Consider the following 6,000-nt stretch of genomic DNA (forward strand, 5'->3'; position numbering starts at 1 on the left):
GTTTCCGTCATGCAGAAAGGAAAAAGAGGACCTGATATCTAAGTTAATAATAAAGGCAAACACCTACACAACGCTCTCCATGCGCCAGACACTAAGTGCTTGACATACGTTATACATCAATTAATTTAATCCTGACAATCCTGTGATTTCAGTATATTATTATCCCTATGTCACAGAAGAACAAGCCAAGGAAGAGGGTGGCTCAGTGATTTGCCCAGTGTCTCACGGCCGAGACGTGGCAGAGTCAAGATTCAAACCCAGAGGCCCTGCTCTTAACCAGCGTTGGGGGGCAGGCAGACTCGCAAAAGCACGGGCTTGAGAACCAACTCAACCTGTGTTGGAAACGTGGTTCTGCCTCTGCAGATGCTGTGAGACTCACGCCAGGGACCGATGGCTCCAGGGCTTCCTCATCTCCAGAAGTGGGACCACAGGGCCTCATCGTGTTTATTATAAGAATTAAATGAGACTGTGGCTGTCGGGTGGTCGGCACAGCGCCTGGTGCCCTGTGTGCTTCAAGATGGCAATGAGTGTGGCAACACACAATCCTGGCTACAGCCCAGGGGGGGCGCCGTCTTCCACCTGTGTCTGCAGCTGTCGGGCAAGTGGCCTCGTGGCCATTGCCGTATGTGTGGAGTGTTCACCGCATCCGAGCGAGGCCAGGCCAGGCTGGCAGGGGCGGGAATGAATGCCAACGTTCTCCACAGCAGGTGGTGACAAATTCTGTGAGCTCACAGCCAGTGTGACAGGCACAGTGTCTCAGGAACTCAAAAGGCTCACTCAAGTATCGCGGGAGATTTATAGAATCACTGGCTCCCCCAGCCCCTTCCTGAGGCCTCACCAGGGAAAGGGTATCGAAAGGTGGGTGAAGGAGCCTCTTTCTGTCCCCCTCTTCCCTTTAGAGGGAAGCACTGTAGTGGCCTCCCGAGAAATGGCTTAGTGACCTGTCACCACAGGAATGTCCCTTGGTCCGCTTCAGGGAGGTGGTCTCAGAAGTGAGAAAAGCCTCACAGTTCAAGACGGAAGGTTCTTTGTAATGTGAGAATGGAAAGACTTGAGAGGGTGTGGAAGTGCTGGAAAGTCGGGCTGAAAAAATCCATCTTGCCTTCCAGCCTGTGTGGTTTTACACCATCCTGGAGGCTGGTACTCCTGGTGCAGGGACACCCCGGAGGGTGATGCTTGCCTGGTCTTTAGCTTTTTCGATTCCTTCTCCAAAGAGAGGACACCCCAAACCTAATACTGAATGTAATTGGTGGTTAAGGACAGATCCTAACTGCACTGGCTGTGTAACCTTGGACAAATAACTTGCCCTCTTTGAGCCTCACTTTTCTCCTCTGGAAAACAGACAATCCCAGTTCCTCCACCCTTGGGGTGAAAAGAGAATTGGACGAGTTCATAACAGGTGTGGCGCTCTTAGTGCAGGACTTCATGTCGTATGTATTTGGTGGACAGTAAACATGCCATAAATGGTAGCTATCACCGTTGTTATTAACAACCGTTATTGCTGTTATCAATATTATCGCTATTATTAATATTATTGGGAAGTCTCTAATTAATCTCTCATCAATAAGCTGTTCCTCGGATCCAAACCAGAGTCAAAGGAGTGAAAAAGAGAATATTCTACTCTACTTTGGGTTAACAATGCCTAAGGGCTGGCACTTTCCCACAATGCCCGTTAACGTCTGTATAGTTTAACAAAATAGTTTTCATCCAACCATTCATCAAATATTCACTGAATACCTACCATAAGGCCAGGCACTGTGTACTGAAGGCACATAGGATCCTTCAGTGGAAAGAAAAACAAAAAGCTCCCCAAATCGTTGCCCTTATGAAGCTTACATTTTAGTGAGGTGAGACAGACATATGACAATTAACACAGTAAATCAGTAAATATTTGACTCTTAGATGGGAAGGTGTTACAGAAAAGAAGAAAAACACAATGAAGGAAGGGGAGTTGGGAATTGGGACGGGAGGCTTGCTTCTGATCCATCCATTTGGATAAAGACTCAACTGCAAGATGAAGAAGTGAAAGTCGGTGGAACCGCACTGGCTTGCCAACTTGTCCTGCCACTTCAGGCAAGCACCACCTCCTCCCTAGGCCTCAGTTTCCCCACTTGTAAGAGAGGGCTGCCTAGATGATCTCAAAGGTCTTTTGAAACTCAGTGGTTCTCAAAGTACGATCCATGGATCACCTGCATAAGAATCACTTGTTGAAAATACAGACTCCTGAGCCCCCAGCCAGAGCTACTAGATCAGGCTCCCTGGGAGGGGAGGCGCAGGACTTCAGATGCGAAAGAAGCTATTCAGGCGTTTCTTATAAGCCCTCAATTCGCTCGTGATCCTACACCTTCCTTCTCCTTTTCCTGGCAGTGAAATTCTCACAACGTAATTGCTGCCTGTCTCTCTGGTCAAGGCTTCTTCTAGGTTTCCAATTTCTATGCAGCTCTTTTGCCCTTGATTCTAATCTGGGGGCAACAACAAGCACCCTGGCTTTATCGCAGCCACCTTCAGACTAATTTACTTGCCCTAAGGCCCTTGGGGCTTAAGTTACAACTGACCTATTAGAACACAGCCAGCCAGTCACACCATTCAGATATGGATTTTTCTGAAAACAAGCTCAGAGAATGGTTTTACGGCGCCAAGTGTAGCATTTCACCTTCCTGGTCCTTGGTGGCATAAATAAATTTCAAATGTATATCCTGCAGTAAAATAGCTGTGGTTCTACAGTTTGCTGCAGCCAGCATCCTGATGGACTAAATGCTCATACCAGCCACACAGGTAGCTTGGGCGGTTTTCACTAGCTAAAGGGAATATCACCATTTAGTATCTCATCTAAACCCTAGGACTGAAACATCCTCTCTACACTGTGATTCCCACAATTCCATCTCTAGACCAGAATTCTCCTCTGAACGCCAGACTCACACACCCTGATCAGATCCTACTGGCTACCTCCATCCCTTAACACATCCAAACTAAAACTCTTTTTTTTTTTTTTTTTTTTTTTTTTGCAGTACGCGGGGGGCCTCTCATTGTTGTGGCCTCTGCCGACGCGCAGGCTCCGAGGCCACGGCTCACGGGCCCAGCCGCTCCGCGGCGCGCGGGATCCTCCCGGATCGGGGCACGAACCCGTGTCCCCTGCGTCGGCAGGCCGGCTCCCAACCACTGCGCCATCAGGGAAGCCCCAAACTAGAACTCTTGAGTCCCATCCGCCCTCATCCCCAAACCTCTTCTCCTTACCCCCCTGTCTTCCCCATCTCAGGAATGGTACCCCCATCCTCCCAGGTGCTCAAAATCATCCCCGATTTTCCCCTTTCTGTCACCACCCCCTTGCCCACATACAGTCCTTCGATCTAGTCTCTGAAATACTGGTATAACTCAAATCCAACCACTTTCCTCATCTCTGCCTCCAAGCCCTCAATTCAGGCCACCATCATCTCCCAGCAACAAACAATTAAAAATACAGAAATGAGCCGCCCTTATGTTGCCTACTGCATTTAGAATAAAATCCAACAACTCACCAGGGGCCACAATGGCCCTACATCTCTGGCCTATCAGCCCCTCCAACTTCATGACTGCTGTTGCTCAGGACCCTCTAGCTATGCTTTATTTCAGTTCATCACACAGGCCACACTTTTCTGGCCTCAAGGGCTATGCAGTTAATGATCCTCCTGCCTGGATGGCTTGTCACCAGTTCTTCCTTATCCTCTCGGCCTTAGCTCAGATGTGAACTCCTCAGAGAACTCAAGCAAGCCCTCTCCTGCAAGCAAGCAAGCCCGTCTTATCTAGAAAGGCTGCTGGAGGAGCAGCTGGGTTTAGGGGGAGAGCAGTGGCTTTGAGTCAGATGGCCCTGGTTCCACGGGTGCCCTGCCTTTGGGAGCTGGATGGCCCCGGGCAAGTCTTTAATGTGTGCGGCACCTGCCTGCTTTTTCAATGGAGCACAACAGTATTTCACCTACAAGGGAAGTTGGGAGGCTTAGAGGTGTTGGTAAAGTATAAAACATAGCGCCTGGTGCGCAGAAAGAAAGTAGATAAATGGAAGCTGCCACCTTAAGTCCTTTTTTGGAAAATGGAGGAAATAGGTGAGTAATATAAATAGTAGCTGCTGCTGCTATAAGAACTGAGCTTGATGAGCTCACAGTGTGGTGCAGGACACACACCCCACTCACAGAGGCATCTCCAGTGAACTCTGTGTGAGAAACCCCGAATCAGATGGACCTGGCTTGTTTCTTCTGGGCCAGACGACAGCAAAGTCCTCAGACTGTCGGCATTAGGACGGAGCCAGAGGGCTGATGGGAAGTGATTTCTTCTCAAATGTCCTTAGCAACCCTGAGATTCTGAATGATGGCGTGTCAATGTCAGTTGCACAAGTGGCCTAGAGAACAACCGAGAAGATCTGGCTGGTGTTTCATCACACTGACAGTGAGCCCATCTTGAAACAGCAGGGTCAAGCTAAACTGAACACATTAGAACATACAGGAGAGTTTCATCCTGCCTTGGCAACGAGGCCCATGGTGAACAAACAATCCAAGGTACAGGATTTAGACCTATTTCAGAGTCCTGTTCCACTGCTGCCAGAAACTCCTACCTCAGAAGTCTATCATGAGAATGGTGTCATGATATGTCCCTAAAAAAAAAATTCAAACACGTCATCCCTTCGGGACAGGTAAGTCAGGCTGATACCCTGTCACAGGTGATGTTTTACTGCAGCCAAGAATGAACACACCTTGGGAATTTAGCAAGATGACAAGGGAGCTTGATAGAGGCTAAACGTCGGATGAAACTACCAGCAGGCCACCCCATTCCTTTACCACCCGCCACTAGAAGGTTAGCAAAAGTGCAACAGAGAAAACATATAAAGGTCAGGCAAAAGGCATCTAAGACATGGATTTAGCTCCACCAAAGATACGTTCCCTTTCTTGATGTGACCTTATCTTTATCTAGGGGTGGATTCAAGATTGGGGAGAGGTGACTCCAGTAAGATAAGACTCTCCAGTGATGCAGTCACCTCTCAGCAGATGAGCGAGAAGATAGCCAAGCAGAAAAGCAAGGACGCTGACACCCAAATCACAGCTGGTGTGGATTAAGTAAGCACTAGATTATTCGATTTCAAAAGATCTTGCTCCTTAAATAAGCCTTGTGAGAATTTTAATGAGAGACTTCCTCTGATTCAAATTGTGGTCATGCCAAATCATGTTTCCATCAGTCCCTTATAAACTCTTCCTCATGCTTCTCCAATAAGGAAGAAAAGTGGCAAAACTGTTATCAGTGAATTATTACTTCAATCCCATTCTGAGCTTATGATGACTTCAAATCAATACATGGAATGGTTACCAGAATTCCAATCAAAGCAAACATGACTGCACGTGTATAAAATATTTACCAAGATGACTGGAATGAAATGCAGACTTTAAGCATAGGTAAAACAAAGACATCTGGCTTCAAGCAGGCACGGTGATATAATGACAAGAGCTCCGACAGGGGTCAGAAGATTGGCCTCAGACAACCTGAAGACTGCCTCCAGAGAGCCCCCTACCCAGAGAGGGTTCAGTATGAATCGTGTGTGTATATGTGTGTGTTGTGTGTGTGTCTCTGTGTGTATGAAGGATGTAATTTGATAAATGGTATAAACAAAAAGACAAAAAGCAAAAGGGTTTTTTTCTTTAAATGATGGGATTTTACTATAATATGAAGAATAGGGAATTCCTTGGTGATCCAATGGTTAGGACTCTGAGCTTTCACTGCCGAGGGTGTGGGTTCAATCCCTGGTCAGGGAGCTAAGATCCCACAAGTGGTGCAGCAAAAGAGAGAGAGAGAGGGAGAGAGGGAAAGAGAGAGAGAAGGAGAGAGATAGAGAAGGAGAGAGAGAGAAAGAGAGAAGGAGGGAAGGAGAGAAAAGAAAGAAAGAAGAAGAAAGGAAGGAAGGGAGGGAGGAAGGGAGGGAGAAAGGAAGGAAGGAAGGAAGGAAGGAAGGGAGGGAGGGAGGGAGGGAGGAAGGGAGGAAGA

At 47.7% G+C, this 6,000-nt stretch overlaps 1 protein-coding gene across 5 annotated transcripts in view; it reads right to left on the reverse strand.

The window, feature by feature from the left end:
* The window catches only part of STK4 (serine/threonine kinase 4), a 140,771-nt gene that overhangs the window by 52,629 nt on the left and 82,142 nt on the right, over positions 1–6,000 (reverse strand). The window lies entirely within an intron of this gene.

This window comes from Physeter macrocephalus, chromosome 14 (genome assembly GCF_002837175.3).
Source record: "Physeter macrocephalus isolate SW-GA chromosome 14, ASM283717v5, whole genome shotgun sequence".
NCBI classification, from domain to species: Eukaryota; Metazoa; Chordata; class Mammalia; order Artiodactyla; family Physeteridae; genus Physeter; species Physeter macrocephalus.